At 38.2% G+C, this 10946-nt stretch overlaps 1 long non-coding RNA gene across 1 annotated transcript; it reads left to right on the top strand.

The window, feature by feature from the left end:
* The first annotated feature begins 49 nt into the window (after nt 1-49).
* LOC113949617 lies at nt 50-707 on the top strand. Its single transcript, XR_003528482.1, has 2 exons — nt 50-192; nt 480-707. It is a non-coding gene; the product is annotated as an uncharacterized LOC113949617 (long non-coding RNA).
* Nucleotides 708-10946: the final 10239 nt, after the last annotated feature.

Here is a 10946-nt window from a genome sequence, read left to right as displayed (position 1 = left end):
CCTCCTCCCCCGCCCGCCCCCCTCCCTCCCTCCCTCCCCTCCCCCCCGGACCTGGTTTACGACACTGGGTGGTTTTACTTTTACATCACCTTCCTACACCTAGTGCTCGCCCGGAACCTTGTTGCCAGGGGTGACCGGGCGCTTTACGGCAGCGCGTTTGAACGGCGGCGGGGGAAAAAGTTGCGCCCGCAGGTACCGGGGACGGCGGCACCGCCCGGGCGGGCCCGGGCACACCGACCCCCGGCCGGGGCAGCGCGGGGGATCCCCGCCGGGCGTCGGTGGGCGCCAGCCCACGGAGGGGGGTTCCCGCGGGGGAGCATCGCCGCGCTGAGGGACCGGCCCGCCCCGGGAGCGCCTCCAGGTGCGACCCCCGCAGCGCCCCCAGGTGCGGGCGGGGCCGGGCCGGGGCCGGGCCGGGCGGGGCTGTGCCCGTCACCTGGAGGGGCTGGTTCGGCAGTGACGGGCGTTCTGCGTTACAGCTCCAATGGAGAGACAAACAGCTGGAGAGAGTGACGCTGTTCTTGCTGAACCTGCCGTTCTTGCGCTTTCCTGAGTCATACTTCCCGCTTTCGCGAAGAGGAGAAGAGGTATAAAATTCTATGCCCCTAAAAAAAAAATAATAAAGGGAAAGGAGCAAATTTTCGCGAATAATTAATAGAAGACCTCCTTTGGGCTTAATAAACTTATTAAATGTATTAAAAATTAAAGCATTACCACGAACCGCTTGTACTATTTATTAACTCTTGCTTTTTGCTTCAGGCAATAAAATAATTTAGTAAGTTTGTTTCTAGGCTTCCTTATTTTTCTCTTTTTTTTCCCCCTCCTATTCCTAGGATGATTCTGTAGAAACTGAAATTCTGTGCTTCTGGGGAATTCTTTTATCTAAACAGATGAAATTTCTGTGCAAGTGTTTCTGTTAATGGGATACTTTCAATAAGAAATTGATACACTGCAGAACTTGAGGTCTTTAGCTATTCTACATCATTTCCACATGCTGTATGTTCACATTCTGTAACATATCACCTCATTTCATGGAAGCAGCATAGTGGGTCTCTAGAAAAGGAACTATTGAACACTGCCAGTTTGTGGGCATACCTTGCATCCCCCTAAAAGCCAGTACAATCAGAAGTGCTTAGAAAAGAAGTATTGGTCTAAAACGGAGGCAGAATTAGGTAAAGATCCAAAGGGATATTTTCCAAATTAATCGGACCAGCAAAAGTGTACAAGAGTACACATGAGTGTACAAGTGTACAAGTTTTCACATGAAAACATTTTTGCAGGTAAAAATCGTTTGTCTGGTATATCTAAAAAAAATTGGTAAATTTAGGTGTATTGTTTTTACATATATATCTTTACTCAGTGTTGGTTGGCTGCTGACCTCAACATTTTAATAAGGATCTACCTGAGAGTCATTAAAAAAGGTTAACAAATCAAACAATACCACGTGTTCGATGGACTAATAGAAGTAATTTAAAAGCATTAGGAACCCCAAATACAAGGATAGCTAAGAACCATGACATGAAACCAACTGCAAGATAAAAGTGAAACTTGTCAGCAAGATTTTGAGTGAGTGGATTGCAAGGTTTAGGGCAGAATTTTGTTTGTACTTCTACCTCCTTGCTTGTCAAGTTTTTGTGCAGAAGATGCCTGTCACTGTGAAACTGTTTGCCAATGAGGACTTAAGGTGCTTTGGAATTCTTGGATGCTTTTTATCGTTCAGTGGATGAATGTAAGCAAAATATCATGTACAGGTTTTCATACTAAGTTTTTGGTTCCTTAAAATTAGTCATGGTTTTAGAAGGTAGTTGCAAATAAAAAATAATCTACAAATATATTTGTAGATTTGTAACAATATTCCCCTGCCTGCCCACACAAAATTCCAGGCCCTCTTTAAGCAACTTCAAAGACCTTATTTGCTTTGAGTTTTGTCACTTTCCACTTCTGGATAAGAATTCTTGTGTCTTCATTTTTGAGCAATTTCCTAGCAGAATGAGAAAAGAAACCCTCTCCTGGTGTTTGTTTTGCTCTTTTTCCAATAGCCATAGTGTCTGTTTGAGCTCTAATCTCTTGAGATTTCCAAGCAGCTGGGAGAAACTGGTGACAACTCCTGCTGGCCATTAGTTTCTGAAGAGCACAACTGAAACTGGCAGGAGCCTTGGTAGCTCTACACTGCTATAGTTTTGATAAATGAGATAAGAAAACCAAAGCAATCTTTGTATATGTTATCTTTCATACCAAGAAGGTCTAGAAACCAAAAAAAACAGAGGATAGTGTTTTGCATCAAGTTATTGATGACCCCAATCACTATTCATTGTGAAAGGTGTCTCATTCACAACTTGTAAATAGATGTGTGAATGGGTTGCTTTTTTGAGTTTTGGTTTTTAAACTTTGATATGTTTAACCCAAGCAACTGGGCACTTCACATCTTAGTATACGAAGTTCTCATTATTTACTGTGCTAAATTAAGGATGCAGCCACTGACAAACAATTTTGACCTAATACTTTCTTCTAATCCTGAATGCAAACACACTAGTTAAAGTTCCTGCTATTTTTGTCATGTTCTGCAGTGTCTGAACACACTGTATATGTAGTTTAAACTGGTTTGTGCTGCAAGAATGGAAAATCCTATTTTTCTTTATGGTGCACATCTTTCAGTCTGACTTTTCAGTTAAGGATGCAGACATTAATTAATGTATTCCTTGGAAAATCTTAGCAAAGCAATATATTTCTTCATCCTCCTAAATGTGGCAATCTTGAGAAGATGTCTCTTTAAAGGAGGAGTTCTGATACAGTGGTCATCCATGATAATTAGATGGTTTCTAGTAATTTGTATGGGAATTTAGGCAACCTAAATAGCCATGTTGTAGTTGAAACCTGAGATTGCATAGCTGCTGTACTTCACCCTTTTTGAAATTTATTTCCATTGCCTGAAGACAGGAATTAAAATACTTCCATAGTCACACTGTTGTAAGGATGATCAAAAACTAATTAATGATTCTTGTAGACAGCTTTTCCTGTTTAAAAATGCTCATGTATGTTGTGTTATGATTTATGATCTCTTAAGTATGTATCATTAAATAAAAGCAATCAGTCCTCTGTTTGTATGCCTACTCCTCATTCGTGTTCATGAAATGCAGTTTCACATCCTATCTTGAGTATTGTAGATTTAATGGTGTTCATTTAGTTTAATGAATTTAGAATTACAGTGGAAAATGACTCAGTATTGTTTCTTGTTTCATTTCTAGTTTGTGGAGATTCTTTTTTCTTTTTTTCTGATTTCCATTAGTGAAACTGTATTTTCAATTCTATGTATTTCTTGGAATGTCAGTTCCTAAAATTTATTTTTCAATTGATTATTTTTTCTTTTAGGTTTTTTTAAAATACGTTTTTACTCCTCTATAGAAACTGTAGTTGGAAGATTTACCAGGAGAACAATGACACAGAAATATGCAGCTTGACTGCAGCTAGCTGAATAAAATGTTGATTTTAGAGATATCAATATACAGGTTTAGTGCCCTTTCAGATGGTTTTCCAATTTCTGTTTAAGCTTCCAAATGAATCTAATCCATTTTGAAGGTGTGCCCTGGGATGCTGTACAGTCTCAAAAAATAGTAAATCTGCTTGAAATTTGCACATTCACTTAGAGCACAGTTTGTAAATATTTATCAAGAGAAATTATCTTTTCTCACTTTCCTCATCTTATAATCTTGGTTTCTGTTTCTGTACTTTACCATTAATTTATTTGTTAATTTAAAGCTTGAGGCTATGATGTCTAATAAATTGTCATGTCTCACACAATTTGAGAAGACTGTACCTGCTTGAAAGATGCAAGTGTAAGGATGTAAACTGCCATAAGGCATCAATATGTACATAGCTATAGATAGCTACAATGACTTGCATATATGCAATTGGCTTTTCTAACATCTTCCTTGTTAAGAAAAAGTGTTTGTGAAGGTCACAAAGGCCTTCAAATCCATTTTGTTTCTCTTGCTCTCTTTTTGCCCTACTTGTTGCGTACTGCTTTTCTCTTGAAAGCAATTAACCTGTGCTGATACCTGTGTCAGGTTGGTGTGCTGTATAAAATAAACGTACTAAAACATAACAAGGACCTACAGTTCCATTTTTATGCTAATTTTAACTTTCAGTGTGATCTCTGTTTCAGAGCCTTCACACATGCAAAAAATTATTTGAGAAAAGGAAAAAACTTGAAAAGGTCATTTCACATTCTTCATCCAAAAGACAAATCTTGCGTATTCAAAATGGAATTGGAATGCAAATTTGGGTATAAGTGGTGGATAGCGAGCAGTTGTGATTTTTTTGTTTGTTTTTAAAATACCTGAAACTTTAGCGGAGAATGTCTACTGTAATGTTTTATTTCCTGCCACTAGATGCAGTAGCAAAATGCTGTATCAAATTACTACTTTTTGTTTTAAATTTCATCTGGATTTGTGACTGATCAAATTACCCTTGTAGTGCAGTTAGATTACCCAGCTTTATTAGTAGCACGTTTTCCATTTATCTTTGTTTATGATGACTCTGCATAAGTGTTCTTATCCTTTATATTATCTAATTAAACACTAATGGATTGTGAATACTTTCCCATAGGGTTCATGTTTGTTTCCTTCTGTAACTTCCACTCTATTTCTGATTTGGTTCTGCTCACCAGCCCTCTTGCTGTTTACTGTCTCACAGTTTTGTGCAATTGCTTATTTGGCTCTCATTTGGGGTTATTCCCTTTGTTATGATATCTGTACAGCTGGCTCATTCAGCTTTTTAAATCCCAACTTAAAATTGATTTCTTAATTATGTAATTGTATATTCTTCTCATTTATATTTGGGGGGTTTAGTTGCTGAAACACATTCTAATGTTAGGCATTATTCATTTGTTATCCCTCATTTGTCTTTTTTTTTCTCACTGTAAAGTGCATAACACTTCTCTAGGGAATGTTTGTTAATACATAAAAGGAAAGCTGTTGTGTTGGAGCTTGCAGTGTGTCTTCTGAATATACAGAATTTACATAAAGAAAACAAGAATGAGAGTCTATCAAAACAAACAAATAAATAGAGTGAAGAGTGTCATTTTGCTTAAGAGACCTCAACAAAACGTCAGTCAATGCCATAAGGAGAAACACAGATATTGTAATGGTTATTTCTGGGATGTGAAGAGAAGCTTTGGTGCACTCAGCATAGTTGGTCTGATTTTCAGGTTTGGTAAGGTCTGTCTGGTAGTTAGAAACATATGGTGTTAAAATGCACAATAGTATGTTTGAAACTCAGATACATAGACCAAACTTGTTGGAACTAAAGAGCAGTGTAAAATTCTAGTGTAATTATATCGGAATTTAGTTTATTGGAGCAGAGAACAGCAGTTCAGTGCAAGAAGGATCATGTGCTGATACAGAATTGGAAAGGGATTATGATTTTCATGTGGGAGTATGCATATCAAGAATTTTTGGTTACAATATCAAAAAGGAAAGCCTAGCTTGGATCCATCCAAACAGTAAAATTTTCTGTTTTCCCTTGTGGAAACAAAAGCCTAAAAAGATTTTGTGTGGGATCAAATAAAAATGTCTTTATTTACCCAAGTATTAAAAGTCTAGATTAGAGCAATTGTTACAATCAGAGCAGGTGGACCAGGGGTTTCAATGAACTAAATTATTTGAAAATTTCCTTTATTAGGTTCCGTGTTCTTACTGGGGAGGTTTGAGCAGAGATGTCTGTGGTGGGCAGTACCTTAAATCCCTTGACTTTAGCTTTTGTGAAGAACCTTCATTTTCTCTTATTGATGCTGACTAGGTACTGTAAGAAGGACGACAGCTCCTGTATCATCTTAAGGACTTTAAAATACTCTCTACACCACTTAAATAAATGTTCTGACCATTAGGTTATAGTCTTTCTTTAGTTCCACGGTTATTTTAAGTATTTTATAGAAACCAAAAACATTCATTAGTACAGATGAAGACCACCTGAATTGTCTTTAGGAAGGTGACTTTAGATCATTGCTGACGGATGATGGACGGGATATAATCAAACCTTGGTTTTTATTATCCTGGGGCATCTTGGTGACTACTGGGATTTCATATTAAAGATGGATTACACCCAGCATTTCATGCATACAGGGTATGTTCTGAATAGTCCAAATTGGTTACTGAAGAGTAGTCAGGTAGAGAAAAGCCAAGCCTCAAGACCTGCAGGTGGTCAGGTAGAGTGAAGAGTTAGGCAAATTAGGGAGGACCAGAAGCAGATCTTCACATGCCCGGAGAATTTAACTGAAAAATCCTGAGTGACTGGAATTAGGTAGAAGCTGAAAACAGTAATGAGAGCTTCGTTTGAATTTAGATGTTTGCAGGATCTTGATTGACCACTGTTTTGCAAATGCTAAAAGCTGTCTTGAGTAATACAATTAAAATTTGATGTATTTCAGGTAATTTTAGTTAAAGTATTCATGACCTATTTCAGTAGCTGTTGGTTGATATTCAGTGAAGCAGTTGAGTTCTTGCAGGCAATGACTAATTCCTGTTTAGTAACTGTGGTAGGTGATCATATGTGGGACTTACCTGCCTCATGTGGTTTTACTTCTGGGCTAGTCCCTCCAGACTGCCTTTGCAGTTAGTGAGGATCTGGTCAGTGGAACCTGGGACACCTACAGGCACATAAGTAAAATGAGATGAATTCCAACTGATCTCTTACTCGTGACAGCAGTCCAATCAGTGAGGTACGTTTTCCTGTCATGAGGTGGTTGGGGTTTATGGAGATGACTTCATCCCTCTACTCTGATTTTTAATCCCAGTTTTGTAGGGTGAAAAGGCCTAGAATTTGTTGCCTCACCTGCAACTGATGTCTTTTTTGCCAAATATATTTAGACACTGTATAATGACAAGGCCATACCAGCTCTGTGGATTTTCACATAATTTATCATATATCATACAACACCAAAGACAACAAAAGCATTTGTTATGGCATAAAAAAAAAATGCTTTTTTTTTCTTAAATATTTGAAATCCAGACAAATGTTTATAATACATCTGGGCACTCTTAACATAGAGAGGATTATTATTCTGCAGAGATGTATAATTCTAAAGCTCAAAGTTTGTTCCTGCAGCCAGATGTACTTGTATTTACATTTATCATTGCAGCGTCTTGGAGAGAAGGGCAGAAGAAATTTGCTTAATTGTTATTAATAATAGTACTTCGGTGCCATGTCATTTATTCTAAATAATGTTAATAACATAATAGGATTCATTGCTAATATTTGTTGTGAGATTAATTTGCAATATGAAAAAGCTCTTCACTTCAATAGCATTCTTCACCATGAATCCAAGACTATACCTAACTTGCATGCTTCACCTTAGACTGCTTTATCTTTAGTAGCTGGTTGCTTCATAAAGACTGCTCTGTTCCTAAACAGTGTTTATAGGTTCTCTAATGTTTTTATCTTAACATTGTTGCTTGCTTAAATGTTTATTCCAGAAGGTCTGAAAAATTTTTGCAACTACTGTTAATTTCCCCTTTGAAAGGTACCTTATGCACAACTATTTTTCAGACTCTTTTTCAAGACATTTTAACTACAGCCTAGGCTTTAACTGAGTCAAATCACAGTCACATTTTCTACTGAACAGCAATGCACTACATTAATTTTACAGCCTCTGTAACTGCATTTTAAGGATATACACATTGCTTGGGTCTCCATTCTCCTTAATGCATCTCCTGATGCATACTGGTGTGAATCCTAAGCAAACTTTTTGGTGCTGTTTTCCCATCCTGTTTTTCCTGTGGAATAGTGATGGATAACCCTTTCTGTTGACTTGGGCAAGATTGAAGAAAAAAAAAGCAAACAGACAGACCTGTCTATGACTGTGACTACCTGGTGTGAAATGCCAAACTCAGCTAACAGGCTGTTCTTCATACATAAAAGAAAATACAGACACAGTATCCAGCCAGCCAGGAATCACCAAATATACCAGAGCAAAATCCATGGCTAAACTGAATGGAAATATTTTATGTAAATTCGTCTATTTGTTCTTTTGCTTGCTTGCTACTCAATGCTGTCTCTCATGTCCTCCTACACAAGAGCTCAGGGTGCCTTTCTTCATTAGCTTTTCTAACCTTTCAGAATACTAAAAAATATGCAAAACAATTTTAGATAACATTTATGGTGTATACCTGTAACTACATTGTATCTGCTTTTATACACACACACACATACAGAAAGCTATTTTTAAAGATTAGGAAGGTCACAAAGTCATGGGCTTGGCCTAGATTCATGATCCCTTGGTTATACCCACATCTGGCTGCCCCGTCCCTCTGCAAGAGATTACTCCCACCACAGCTGAGGCTGCTGTTCAAATCCCCGTGTATTAGCAAACTGAAAACAACAGTAGTTCAAATTAAAAATGCTACATTGGTCAGCAGCTGCAGATCCAGTCTTTCTCCCATTTACTTGAAGTGGCTGAAGAGGCTACAGATTCCAGTTGTAAGATCAATGTTCTTTTCAGCTGCTCCAGCTATATCCAGCATAGATGGCAACATTACAAATGGGAATTATGAATGTTTCTCTTTTCAGTCACAGAGTTTTAATTTTATGCCATATTATGTTAGCTATATTGCCCCATCTCTTCCTACAACTTGAGAAGGTGTGTCCCTCAGCAATGTGTTAATGTATCTTTCCTCCTTGTTCAAAATAGTTTCCAAATCCTAATCACACAGGTTATCCAAACCCCACTCTGAAGATAATCTTCAAATTTCCATGGAAGACAGTCCTGGGCAGATGATTACATTTGATTTTGACTTACATGACATGCAATATATGGAAGGTCATACATCATGTCAGGCACATTTCATTCATCAGAGTTGGCTTCCCAAATGCTTTGAGAAACTAGCCAAAATAGGAAATTCCATAACCAAGAAGGGTGTTTGAAAATTCATTTGGACTTTCTTGTTCCAACAGCTTCTACTATAATGATAACTACCAGCTGTGGGTACACGTTTCTGCATCTCTAGGGGAGAGTAACATCAGGGAGTAGGTTGCAGGGAAGTTCCAAATACCTTTTATTCTACTTATCTAATGGGAAAAGATTCAGGTTTCTCCAACCTTTTGCTCTTCTCCATCAGAATCTCAACAAATTTATCAGGATACTCTTTCTTCCTCAATTAAAAGAATGTCAAAAACATTTAATTTCCCTTTTGCAGTCCTACTTGGATCTAAATCTGCATTTGACATTTCATGCTACACCCAGTTCCAACAGATGTAGGCTCTGTGGCCTTGCAATTAGGTACTATGTTAAGTGATATCTAATTTTAGGACATGCCATATGGCTTTCCCTGTATTCTCTAGATCGTGTATGAAAGGTGAGCATGCTGTTTCATTGCAGAGATCCATCATTTCCTGAAGTCATGGGAAGGCTCATGCTTTCTCAGGAAGACACAGTGCTCCTTGGACTTCAATCCATCAGCAGGCTTTCTAGAGCCCTTCCTACCTCCTAGTTAAAGATATGATCTCAAAAAGAAAAAGGATCAATTAATATCAGGACACTGATCTGGAGCCTGAGACTATAAGTTTCAGGATGGGGATGTAGCAGTCACTTTTCTGTCTTTCCCTTTAGAAGATGCTATTTGACTTTAGGGACTAGTAATCTCCAATTTTTAAGTTACTATTAATTTCAGAGAACAGACTTGTCTTCTGTTACCTGACTAGCCGGAATCCTTTTATAAGGAAAACATAATTCCAATATTAGAAAGAATAATTCAGCTTGCCATATTTAATTGAAATATATTGAAGCAAGATGTAAATCAGTATCAGATGAGAGCTAAATTCCTCTGTTAGACACTGAGTATAACCTTCCTGTCTAAAGAGAGTCAAAAAGTTTAAGAAATTACCTGCTTATTGTTATGCAGAAAATAATAAGGAGCAATGGTTTAATAATGACACAGTTAAATATAATTATAATAGTAAACCACAGAAAGATTAAGATATGTTTATTATGATATATGCTAAGACATCTTAAGGGTTAAGATATACATGGAAGAAAGTACCAGATTTGTCTCCATACCTTTCCCATTAGGTATTAGTTCACATTCCACAAGGCTAAAGGTAATCACCTTGTTATCATTTTCCATTATAAAATTTTCCATGCTGCTCTGTCAAGCTCCAACCATGTGTTTCCTAAGCAGAGTTTATCTGACCAGTTGTGAGCTGCTCTGCTTGCTGGTGGTGCATCTGTCAGTTAGAGTGTGTTCCCTCCTCACCTGACAGCACTGCTAATCCAACTGTTCCCAGAGTGGGAATCTACAGAAGGCACTTAGAGAAGAGACAGAAGAGGCTGTTCCCTGGAAATCAGGGCTCTTTGAGATGAACAGAAGAAGGATTTTGGCTGATGCCTCACCACATTTTGCTGAGTCAAGTTAGCATTAAGTGAATACAAATTATCCCTTGGGAGTCCTAATTATAGCTGAGAATCCTAGGAAGTTACAGAAAGAAGAGCTGGAGTGCTTTCATAGCCTCTTCTGAATATACAAAGAAAATACAAGGAGGGACCCATTACCCACGGCACCCAGGAATTACAATTGGAGGCCCTACTCAGCATCATTCCCATTGATTCCATGTAACTTGTTGGGGATAATTAGCCTGTAGCTGCCCTTCAAGGTCAGCAAAATGTAAAAGGAAATTATGGTCCTCTTTTGGAGTGACACAGCTGAAATAAATCCATCACCCAAAACTGAATGGTAGGCAAATTTGTCCAGAGTCAGCCGTGCAGATGGATGGGTGGAAGTGGGTGTGACTGGCATACAGCTGGCAAAGCTGCTGATGTAAAGGCAGAGAGAACCAACAAGAGGAGAAGTTAAAACGGCCTTTGGGGAGAAAGTCCAGCAAAAGAACTTTTTTGGCAAAGTGCTGGCTAAAACCGGGCCTGAAATGGCAAGCAAAGCAACTGCATTCTAGTATTTAAT

The sequence above is a fragment of the Corapipo altera genome, unplaced genomic scaffold, assembly GCF_003945725.1.
Source record: "Corapipo altera isolate COAL_440 unplaced genomic scaffold, ASM394572v1 47, whole genome shotgun sequence".
Classification (NCBI taxonomy): Eukaryota; Metazoa; Chordata; class Aves; order Passeriformes; family Pipridae; genus Corapipo; species Corapipo altera.
The sequence above is the reverse complement of the archived record's forward strand: the minus strand, read 5'-3'. Positions and strand labels throughout refer to the sequence as shown.